General features: G+C 39.9%; 1 long non-coding RNA gene across 3 annotated transcripts in view; it reads right to left on the bottom strand.

Annotated features, from left to right (window-relative positions):
* The window catches only part of LOC120541534, a 45,307-nt gene that overhangs the window by 13,357 nt on the left and 19,692 nt on the right, over positions 1-12,258 (bottom strand). For 2 of the 3 annotated variants that reach the window (XR_005636022.1, XR_005636021.1), the window contains exons 3-4: positions 4,390-4,979; positions 4,108-4,182 (exon numbers count right to left, since the gene is read on the bottom strand). This is a non-coding gene — a long non-coding RNA (uncharacterized LOC120541534). The remainder of the gene's footprint in view (positions 1-4,107; positions 4,183-4,389; positions 4,980-12,258) is intronic. The other variant, XR_005636023.1, reaches the window with a different exon arrangement.

Here is a 12,258-nt window from a genome sequence, read left to right as displayed (position 1 = left end):
GTACTATGAAGATATTTCAATGTTCCTTAAAAGTTTTGAAGAATCGGCGTTCTAAGCTTACAGATGGCTTAACGTCTATTACAGAGCTGATTGTGTGGCGATTGGGAATTTGGAGAAAGAAAAGTAAGGACAGGAATTGGAGGTTAGTACGTTTGAAAGAGACAGTACTTCTGTACTAAAGCATTTCATCGAAGGTCGCGCATGGCACAGCAAGCATTGGAGACCTGAACAATCACTGCACCATCGTGTTCCCATGTTTAATAACATGATTTAACTTATATCATCATGAAAATTAAATCATGTATACTTCTCAGTATTTTAATTATTCAGAGAGCTGTAATATCACGAATGTAATGGATTCCGTGTCCTGTTGGAGGAAGAGAAAGCCCGGAAGCACATAGTGATTCACACACATAGAGCACATAGAAGATCAAATACAAAACAAGGCATTTAACGTGCTACTTCAGTTACGATGGGATTTGAGAAACTAATAAATTAAACAATTTTAAGAGGAAGTTTATGATGTTCTACTTTAATGACAAAATAAACTACGTGATTAAAGTGGAAATTTCGAGATTAAAGTTGACATTTCATGCTTTTTTCCCTGTACCATAATAAGCTTTCATACGACACTCAGGGCTACAACTCGCCTTTTCACAGCGACTTTGATATGTGACTTCTTTTTTATTTCCGGCACTGTGCGACTTTGTGAACTTGAGCTTTCAAGTTTCTTCAACACGCTATGTCACTTGATTGATTTACTTTTGTTGTTTATACCACTGTTTAAACCAACAAATAGTACGTTTTTCTTTGCCACCACTTGGTATTCGCTAAAATTCTTCTATTCCCCCCGTGCTTTTGCCATTGCCTTTACACAGAACGCTGAGCTTAAGGGCTATTTATATTGATTTGCATATTCAAAGAGGCATAATTCTGGGAGGAGTTGAGGCGGGACAGCAGGCGCGTGCACGAGCGTTACTTTTCACACTGACCGGGATTTATGTAGCGGAAGAAACGTGGAAGTTGGTGAACGCACAGATTCCTGCCTCTGGAATTTTTTTGTGTGTAAGCACATTTCGGCTTTTGTGCTTACGTCATGTTATAGTGCGAGTTCTACACACAGCGTTATGCATGATGCCCCTGGTCTGCCCTCTGCTTTCATGATGTTCAGCAGCTTGGAATGAAGAGGAGTGACATAACACCACCAGTTTAGCGCCAAGGCACTTCACACAATCCACACCTGAGCAGATTTCACAGGAATAATGAGGAGAACACAAAGCTGTAAGGTTCTGGCATGGATGGAGGTTACAAGTTATGGTTAAATAGGTTCACCACTTGCAGAGAAATCGATGGACAGTACACACAACTCATAACACACACCAGGTTTTAGTCTTCTTAGCAATATTTTTATCCCAGAAAAAAAAAAAAAAAAGGCAACAGCTTTGAAGTTTGCAAAAAACAACATTTATTTCTATTGCCCATTTTCATACAAATAATGCATTCAAATTACTCTACAAGATGTTTATAAGACTTAAAGAAAAACAAATTAAAATTAGATAAGCATAACAATGCAGAAATAGTAAAGAACAAATTAATAATGCACACTTACATAGACATTTAACAGAAAGAGTCCTTAAATTTAGAACTGTTTAAGATTCTAAATGATGACCCTATGACAAGCTCAAATAGCCAGGGTGGACAGAAAGAAAGTTCAGAATAAAAAGAAAGTTAAGGTGAAGGGGAATAAAAAATGTGCAGGGGTTCAAGTGTGGTTGGGGCAAATGACCACCTAGCTCTAACTAGCCATTCTACCGAATAGAAATCTTCTCAAGTTGTTCCTTTATTGGTTTTTAGGCTTCAACTTCAAGGATTCAATGCAGGGGGCAATGCTTGTGGCAGGTTGGGGGTATCTGCTTTCATTCAGTCATTAGAGGTGGCTGCGCAGGACTTTGATTAAATCAAGGCTGCAGATTCAATGAAGAGTATTAACACTATGCATATCTACTTTATTAAGGGTAGAACTAAAATGTAGGTACAAACACCCTAAATTAGAGAATTTTAGGACTATTTATATATATATATATATATATATATATATATATATATATATATATATATATATATAAATGATATAGTGTTATCCTGGCATTTCTCTATTTGTAAAGTGTTCTAGATTGTTTATGTAAAACTGCAAAAGGTGTCCTCACCACTTTTTATACTTGGCTCTTAGAATAATCAGCAGACAACTATTGGAAGATCTAAGGGTACAAGTGAGAATGTAGGGGGGCAGGCATGCCAAAGTATAAGGAGGATCAAAGATTTTTTAAGGCTTTATATATTATTAGTTGCATTTTAAAGTCAATTCTAAAAGACATGGATAAACAATGGAATGATACTAAAATTTGTAAGATGTGCTCAGATTTGTCTTCTTCTCTGGCTAAGATTCTTGTTGCTGCATTCTGAATTTACTGCACTGCCAATTTCTGTCTTTACTGCATTACTAGCCGACTAAGAACAAAAGCTTGAATTAATTTAAGTATCTTACAAGGTTCTAAGAGGCCTAATTTTTGCAATGTTCTTTAAATAGAATAATGTAGTCCTCGTAATCTGGTTAATATGTGATTTAAAGTTTAGGTCAAAGTCAATGATTACACCCAAATATTTAACTTGTGCCTTGACTTTTCATTCTATGAGATCAAGCATATTTCTAACACCTTCATTATTACCATTACCAAAAGCGACTAAGATTTCTGTCTGTACATTTAGTTTAAAGGAAAGAAATACTCATCCATTCAGAAACACCAGACCGACATTAAGTGAGCGAACATCAGGGTTATGTGCTACAGAGAAGTAAACCTGTGGGTCATCTGTATAGCTGTGGCAACTCGCCTTATGTTTTGAGATAATTTGCACTAAAGAGAGCATTAAGATTAGAGGCCCATCCTTTGATTAAGATGATTTAAAAGAATACAGTGGTCTATGGTGACAAATGATGTGCTCAAGTAGAACAAGAAGAGATCCATGGTCTCCATCCTCAATAACCTGCAGGTCATTTATATGATTTTAACCAATGCAGTTTCTCTACTATGACTTGTTCTAAAAATCTGACTGAAACTTGTTTTATGTATCAAACTTATTATGTTTGTTCAAATAGTCTTAATCGTAAAGCTTATCGTAATTAGTTCTTATGGATAACTAGTTCAAAGTGAGAGCAATGAAAGATGCATAATAGACCTCTGAAATGTTAACAGTAAATACAAGAGACTATGTCACTCCTTGAAAAACTAAGCCAAGATCATCTAAGGACACAAAACAAAAGTAGGCATCTTTAGTTTAAATGGCTTGAGAAAACACTCACTATAGCACTGCCTTTATCTCAGCAAACAGAATGAACAAACCTAATTTGCAGACACTTAACATGGCTCCACAGTCACTACTCAGACTTATTACATTAACAATCTTAAGTGTCAGGAAAACCAACTCTCTTACATTGAGTGAAATGTGTCTAAGTGGTTAATGCTCCGATATTAAGTATAGCCACATTTAAGGGCTCAAAAGAGCACAGCATGTATAGGAGTGTTAATTTCTCAAAGTCATTCATGCTTATCCTGCTTTGCGCAGACCTTTTAGAGAGACTGTGGTGCGTTACTGTAGCGCCAACAGAGGGTACATCCATAGGTCAGATCCTAACAGAGGTTTATACTCCAGCTATGCAGATTGTTTAAATCAGCCCCACTGTCGTCATCACACTTAACACAGAACGAATGACTAGTTAGAACATTAGTATAGTCTGGACAAGAACAGACCATTCAGCCACCAAAGCTTGCCAGTCCTGTACACCTAACCCTTCCAAAAAGTTAAAGCACTGAAGCAATGCAAGGACAGTTTTGAAGTCATGGACTGGCATTAGTCCACCAGACAATGACAAGAATATCAATTAGACGGTGGACATGAATCCCTCACCCTATACAGTTTTTAATGCGTATATTGGTTACATGTGAATTAATATAAAAAGGTTATTTAGACAATTCAAATTTAGCCAAACTGGTAGCTGAACTAACATATACTATGTCTATGGGTTTTAAAGAGACAAAACTGTCTAATTACCTTAGCGTTATTGTCTGAGAGGACCTGGGTGCTTGGCCTGTGCAGATGTAGTCCATCTCTTCATGGGGAAAAACCCTGTTGCACCAGGAACAAAGTGAAATTGTCAATGTAGGAAAGGCTAAACTCAGCAAAGAAAGACTTCAAACAGGCATTGAAGGAAAACCAGCAACTAAAAGCCTCAACTTAACCTCAACAATTTATGACACTTGGATAATACATTTTATATAAATAAAGGTATTATCTAACCATCAGCAATGTTCCAGAGAGGAAAATCCCAGGTACCTTCATGAGTGATGTGAAGCAGTGATCCAAAGTCCTCTTTCTGTACCCTTAACCTGAAATTGTGAATATTTGTTCCCACATGGAAAACCACAGCACCGACATTTTTTTTTTTTTTTAAAGAGCTTTCTGTCCTCGTGCAGCATAAATCGGCAGAACATGTGCCCCAGGAAAGCAGGATGCAAGTGTTCTGGGAAGAACTGCACAATCCAGGTTTCAGATATGGAGTATCCAAAATAATAGCACCGTGGCAGGCAGCTGGCCTACATTTGAAATCTTTAACACTGTTCTTGTGCTGAAGTTGCAGTTCTTCTCTGGGTACTTGAGGTGGAAGTCCCCTTTTTGTTTGGTGCTCACACACTCCATCCTAAGTGGGCACACAGGTATAACAGATACTTTCTTGCTTCAAGAGCTGCTAGGGTATGGACAAAGCCGGCAGTCAATTGCTGGAAAGAGAAGCCAGCTCAGGATGCTTCACTACATCACAATTCCTATAGCCAGTGAGAAACTTTAGTATATGTTCCTCCAAAACCTGTACTACTGCATCAATGTTTAGATGCTCACGACTGCTGTTCTCCATTAAATCTGTGGGACTGTATAGGGGAAGGGGAAAAAAAACAGAACGCAATAAGCCAATAAACATGTAAAAGAAACATTTAAATCCCAAAACATCAACATAAACACAGTACAAAACGCATGTCAAAAGTCCAATGGTGTACTGACGCAGATTAGATTTAGTATCGGTGCTTCGTGTGATGTTTTAAAAGAGTCTTCAATGCACAGACACAGATGGAGCGGATGTTAAAAGATATTTTTCTAATATTTGGTCTCTTGCTTGCATATGAGGGTAGAACATCAGAGGTTGATCCACTTGATAAACGTACTCCTAGTATGACTTCCTCAGACACCAACATGGACAGTTGCTGCATGTGAACAGTGCTTAGGAGACAGAGGTCTTTCTTGCCCTGCCCGATTGTCATGCACCACGACACAGCTTTACGCAGTCACAGGACTGGACTGCGGCATCTCACTGCAGTTCGGTGGTATACTACCAAATGCTCAGCTTTCCTTTGAAGTGAAACCTCAAGCAGATTAAAAGAGGTAGAGAAAGAGCGCATTACACAGTAACTGTACTCAAACAACTCAACCTAACCAGCAACAGCACAGGCAGTCATTCAGAATTGACTTTAAAATACTGCTTATGGTTTACAAAGCCTTAAATAATCTCGCTCCATCTTATATATCCAAATGTCTGACACCTTATATTCCAAATCGTAACCTTAGATCCTCAAATGAGTATCTGCTTAGAATTCCAACAGCAAAACTTAAAAGTGGTGAGGCGGCCTTCTGCTGTTATGCACCTAAAATCTAGAATAGCCTGCCAATAGGAATTCACCAGGCTGATACGGTGGAGCACTTTAAAAAACTGCTAAAAACTCATTACTTTAACATGGCTTTCTCATAACTTCACCTTCATCTAATCCTGATACTCTGTATATTCAATTCATTATAATAACTATTCATGATGGCTCTAAAATCTGTACTGACCCCTACTCTCTCTTCTGTTTCTTTTCCTGATTTTCTGTGGTGGTGACCTGCGCCACCACCACCTAATCAAAGCACCATGATGTTCCTACATTGATGGATTAAAAGCCAGAAGTCTGCATGACCACCATCATCAAGTCCTTCCAAGAGAACCCTAAATACAAAGAGGACTGTTTCATTTATGTTAGGTAGTATGCCCAGAGGGGACTGGGCCTGGAACCCCTGCAGATTTTATTTTTTCTCTCCAGCTGTCTGGAGTTTTTTTTGTTTTTTCTGTCCTCCTTGGCCATCGGACCTTACTCTTATTCTATGTTAATTAGTGTTGTCTTATTCTAATTCTTACTTTGTCTCTTATTTCTCTTTTCTTCATCATGTAAAGCACTTTGAGCTACATTATTTGTATGAAAATGTGCTATATAAATAAATGTTGTTGCCTGTACGAAAATTGTTCAAATGTTGGAAGCAAGATTTTACCCACTAGCAAAACACAGGCCCAAGAGAGTTATTCAGGCCTACCACGGTAAAGCAGATCATTACATGTCTCCCCGTGCATGACTTTGGCTTAACCATATTTATGCATAATTACAAGTGTGAGCCAAACTCTGTGTTACCACCAAGAAGGTTGATAGATGACATCACAAACATGAAACCCAAGTCGAAAGACACCACAGACAACAAAAACAGATCTATCAGCTGTCTGTCTATAACATACAAAATACTTAATACATGCATAAGAAAGCAAATCAAAACACAAAAGATAAACAAAATGGACCACAAATAAAACCAAAACGCATTTGACAGTGTCCGACACGTGGCTAACACAATTATTACTGTAAAAGCCAATCTTAGAAATAAGACTGTTCAAATTCACCCAAGTGTTTCAGCAATTTAAATTGCACATATACACTTTGATAGTGATATAATTGCCTAGCCCATATGCAAACACATACTGTAATACAACATTCTTTTATTACAGAAATGTTGAAGAACAATTAGCCAGGAAGAACTTCACCTCTCTGCTAGAACCAAGGACTGTGAGCTTACCAGCAAAAGCAGGCAGATTTGTGACCATACGGATAGACATCTGGACCTATTGCATGTCCTGCAAGTGTAGGATAGGAGCTTAAAGAAATTAACAATACTACAGGGATTAAACAGAACTGTATACAAGATATTTGAAATATTCATTGTTCTCTTTAGTGGGAACAGTTTTAACTTTGAATTTTACTAATACTTTTAAAAATGAAGATACTCCGACTGTGCAATTATTTGTACACACATCACACTTATTGCCTGGATCATTCTGTGCTCCAAGTTGAAGCTGCAGAATTCTAGAAACCTTGGCCAAACCAGGCTAAAATTGGACTTTATTATGTGGTCTCCCTTGTACAAAAACTAACGGGATGCTTCAGACCACCACTCCATGGGATATACCAAGTACATGACACTCATACTGACTCAATGCAGATAAGACGAGGTGTCATCCAGAAAGACACCCTTATGACTCTGTGGTTCTGTCACCAAACCTAGTGAAGTGTAACCTTACACAAAAGCACATACTAAAAAAAAAAATCACACCAATATGCAGACCGCACAATCACAGCCATCAACACACACAGCACGCCAGTCCTCGCATACTCTTTCAGAGTCCTACACTGGTCACACACAATACAGTTTATTTTTGTATAGTCCAAAATCATACAAGTACCACCGCAATAGGCTTTAATAGGCCCTACCTCTTGACAGCCCCCCAGCCTCGACTCTCTAAGAAGACAAGAAAAAACTCCCAGGAATCCCCTTGTAGGGAAAAAACAGAAGAAACCTTTGGAAAGGCAGTTCAAAGAGACCCCTTTACTGGGAGGCTGGGCGTGCAGTGGGTGTCAAAAAGAAGAGGGTCAATACAATACAATACAATACACAGAACAGAACAAATCCTCAATACAGTATAACAAATAAGAATTTTACAAGCATGGAGCAGAATTTAACAGTAGATGATATCACATAATATGGTTTGGATTTGTTTAGAGTCCTGGAGACCTCGGCCATCAAGCTGCCTCCCCCATTTAGCCATTCCACAGCTGAAACATTGCTTGGCCAGCCAATCCGATGAAAGGACCCCTCTAGCCCAAGATTCCTGCGATCCTCCATCAGGGATGACTTTACCTTAGGCAGGCAAAACAACTTGGCAGGTGGGCCGTGGCACCAAGTGCAGACATACAACAGCACCAAAAGAAAGATACCAACAGCAGCCCACCAAAGCAGCCAAAGAACTGCAGGATGGTGTCTTAAATGTCACTAATTTATATAAAACAGATTTATAATTTAAGAGACTTCTTTCCCCACAAAACAGCAGACATAAAGACTATACACAGCACAAGTTTCAGCAGACACAAGCTCCACACCACAGTCAACATCAGAGGACAGACAGAACTACATCACTTGCCAGACATCCTCAAATATCCAGCCTGGTGTGGATATGCTATGGCATCCAACGGCTGGCTAATATGCAGCAGGATGTTTGGAGAGACAGAAGGGTTTATGCTGACCATAAGAGATCATGTGATAAAGATGAGAAACTTCAGGGAAATTTCTTCTTAAGGATGCTCACAACCCCAAAGAAATCAAATACAATATAGCTTTAAAATAAATACTGTAATTAAGAGGAGCTTGATTGTCTCATAGCATCAGGGTCCTCTTAAATATAAAAAAAAACTATTTACTAAACATAAAATATCTCCGCTATTTCTCATTAATAAACTCTGCAAAACCAAATCACCACTTCCATAATGGAACAAAAGAAACATCAGCTGTGAATTTAATGCACACAGATCAGCCATTCCAATAGACAATCTAAAAGTCCTTAAAGCCACATTAAGGAGGTTTGAGGGCTCCTGGGCTACACACATGTTTGGGGAGCCACCTACCCAAAACACTGAGTGCTCCACACATCAAGGTCTCAGAATCACACCAAGTAAAGTCAATGATGACAACTACAGAGGCTTAGCTTTAAATTTAATGGCAGACATCTAATACATAATAAAGAAAGTACTGCCTCTCCAAAATGAGACAATCTGTGCTCCATCAAAGTGGAGATCTTCATTAGCCATTGCTGCACAGATGACCGTTACAGACCAAGGTTTGAAGAGCCCACTACAGACCTAACTGCAAACACGGGAATGGCAAACACTGTACAAGAACACAAGGCTTGCCTTACTCAATTGCAGCATTGTACCAGCTGGGATAAACCCCACCATTGCCCAAAACGCAAACACCCCACCCCCCAAAAGACCCTGGTCTGGATTAACCAGGTTAGAAAATTAACAAAGTCCTTGACCAGATCACGGTTTCAAAGGTGGACATCGGAGTCAAACGATTCAGTCTGTCATGGAGGTCTGAGACCAGCTTGAGCTTGGATGACAATCACTCAGCAATGCATTTGTGACAGACAACATTACGAAAAGTCTGAAAATATCGTCTTTGTTTGGGAAGATGTCCTGAAAGTTTGTTTTTTTTTCTCTCTAATGTAAAGAGGTTAGTACTAAATTAACTTATCTGCCCAGAGCAAGACCATTGTCAAAAAATGAAAAACAGAAGGAACACCAAAAGATAAAATACAATTACTGTCTGTTCTAAACTCGTATCACAAAGAATGCTATGGGCAAAATAAGCAGCAAGCTGTGTTAATAAAGTGAAACACACAGCACTCAACTTAGATACTGGGAGAATACTGGACAGTGACATTAAACATATGCATCATATATATATATATATATATATATATAAAACCCACACACCACCACCACACACAACCCCAGTAGCACAGCAGTACACGATGAACCAGGGGTCCCCAACTCCAGTTCTGGAGGGCCCCAGGGGCTGCAGGTTTTAATTCTAATGCTTAATTGGTGACCTGTTTTTGCTGCTAATTTGAATACATTTTAATTTACTTTTTTTATTATTTGTTCCCTGAATTTCTTCATCATTCCTCTGAATTGCTTCATTTCTTTCCTTAAAATGACACCCAAACAGAAATGAAATGTGAAGTCAGTAAGCCAGCAGAAGACCAACTAAGTCAGGGTCTGAAACTCCAACCAGTTGTTAACTAAACCCGCTGTTTAATGGCATGGCTTGTTGCTGCTCTCATTGTGCAGTGGCATACACTTCAGAAATTGTTGATTTTCTCTTTTCTAAAAAGCACCATAAATGTTTTGGGGGCCTGAGCCGAACAGTATTCCTGAGACCCTCATCTTTCTTTATTTCCAGATATTGTATGATCAACAATGTTGGTCATGTTGTGGGTCATTTTATATCTCATTATTGTTTGGCTAATAATTAAGGGAAAACAAACAAGGGGTCTGAGTCATCAACAGCAAGTAAAATAAAATTCAAAATTAGGAGAAAAAGGTCACTAATTAAGAAAAGGATTGGAATGAAAACCTGTAGCCACCGAGGCCCTCCATGACCAGAGTTGGGGACCCCGACTAGTATGAAACCTTCATCTCTCAGGCTTCTATCACTATGGCCAGACACCAGGGACCAATCGCCAATTGTTACAATTAGTATTCTTTCATTTTTTTCCCCCCACAACATGTTTGAACTTAAAGGAATCTACAAATAAGAAAAGTTGAAATTTACCACCTTGGCACAATGACATATTTGTTTGTGGTTTTGGGGCGGTTGTTGGCCATTGCTATAACAATCTATCCCAGAATACTATACCCAGAAATACTCAACACGTGTCACACTAGTATCACACACCATCAGGAACAAAGGAGTAAAAAGAATGTGTGCCTAAGGTGACTGAATGGTGAATTTTCAGGAAATAATTCTGTGAAAAATGCTGCCACCAAACCCACCAGGTTTGTTGCAGGGCTGTCTTAACAGCATTATAGGCCCCGGGGTAAAGCAGTGCACTGGGGCCCCTACCTACCCAACCACTCAGCAAGTCACAACAAACTGAGTAGTATGGTGCCCCTATGCTAGTGGGCCCCCCAGGCAACTGCCCAGCATTCCCATGCATTAAGATGACCCTGGTTTGTTGCAAAAACTTCTTTTGGGGACTACCAACTGACCATGTCCCCATGCTACTGTCCCTGTAAGCCCATGTTAAACAATAAGCATAAAGCCACCCCACATTTTAGTCAACCCACTCCACCCTCAAATCAAAGCAGACATGCCTTGTTTAGTAAAAGCTTGGACTCCCTCCATGGAATCTTGTGGTCTGTCCTTACAAGTTCTCCTTCATGACGGACACGCCGGCTACGAATTCCTCGCTTTACAACGCCAGTAACAATTGTCCATAAATCAATCCTATCAGGATATCCAACGATTTTGAATCCATAAGGGAGCGATTTCAAACCTGTCCGTTCCCTGTGCTCCACAGTTCTATGAAGTCCAATCCCAAAAGAAAAGCGGAGGCTGTCGTTTGTCGGACTTTTGACGCCAAAGTTCGCCTTTCACTTCACTGGCCTCCCTCGTTTGTGTCCTCTGATGTTGAATTTCCCTGTAAAAGTCCGCTTTAAAAGCTCATTTATGGCGATTTTCCACTGCATACTGTAGTACGGCACGACACGGTTCAGTTCAGCTCACTTTTGGGGGGTTTTCCACTGGGAACAGTACCTGGTCCTTTTTTTAGTACCACCTCAGCCGAGGTTCCAAGCGCCGAACCGTTACCAAAGCGTGACGTGTAAACTCTGCTGGTCACTGATTGGCCGGAGAAAATCGTCATTACTGCGTCACTGAACTTGCGACACGAGACACAACAGACTCGCTAGATTTTTAGCACAGCCAGCGAAGGTTCGGACGCACCATTTTGTTTTAACCAAAAATGGCTGTTTTGTGGTCTATTGAGGAAGTACAGACGTTCCTCTCGTTGGTAGCCGAGGAGCGGATCCAGTGAGAGCTGGATGGGGCGACGCGGAATGAAAAAGTTTTTCAGGAAGTCGGTGCAACTATAACGACACGTGAATAATCCCGCCCACTCTAAAGCGGTACTAAACTGCAGTCGAAACGCAAACCGAGCCGAACTGAGCCGATCCAAGGTGAGCTGTACTGAACCGTGCTGTGCCGTACTATGCAGTGGAAAAGCGCCATTATATGGCTAACATAATACAGTAGATTAAGAGAAGGACAAGCAGAGCCGGGTAACGCGGCCATCCTAAAACACAGAAAAGACACAACCGCATTCAAGTGTCTCATTTATGCCGTTAATTAGGCATCAAAGAGCGCAGATAACGGAGCGCACAGGTCAATTCGGCCACGACACGTCACATCGCTCTTTGTCTCGTAATGTTCTACCACTGCATGATTAGCATTTATGATCCCCTG

This window comes from Polypterus senegalus, chromosome 12 (genome assembly GCF_016835505.1).
Source record: "Polypterus senegalus isolate Bchr_013 chromosome 12, ASM1683550v1, whole genome shotgun sequence".
Lineage (NCBI taxonomy): Eukaryota > Metazoa > Chordata > Cladistia > Polypteriformes > Polypteridae > Polypterus > Polypterus senegalus.
This window is presented reverse-complemented; position numbering and strand designations above follow the sequence as displayed.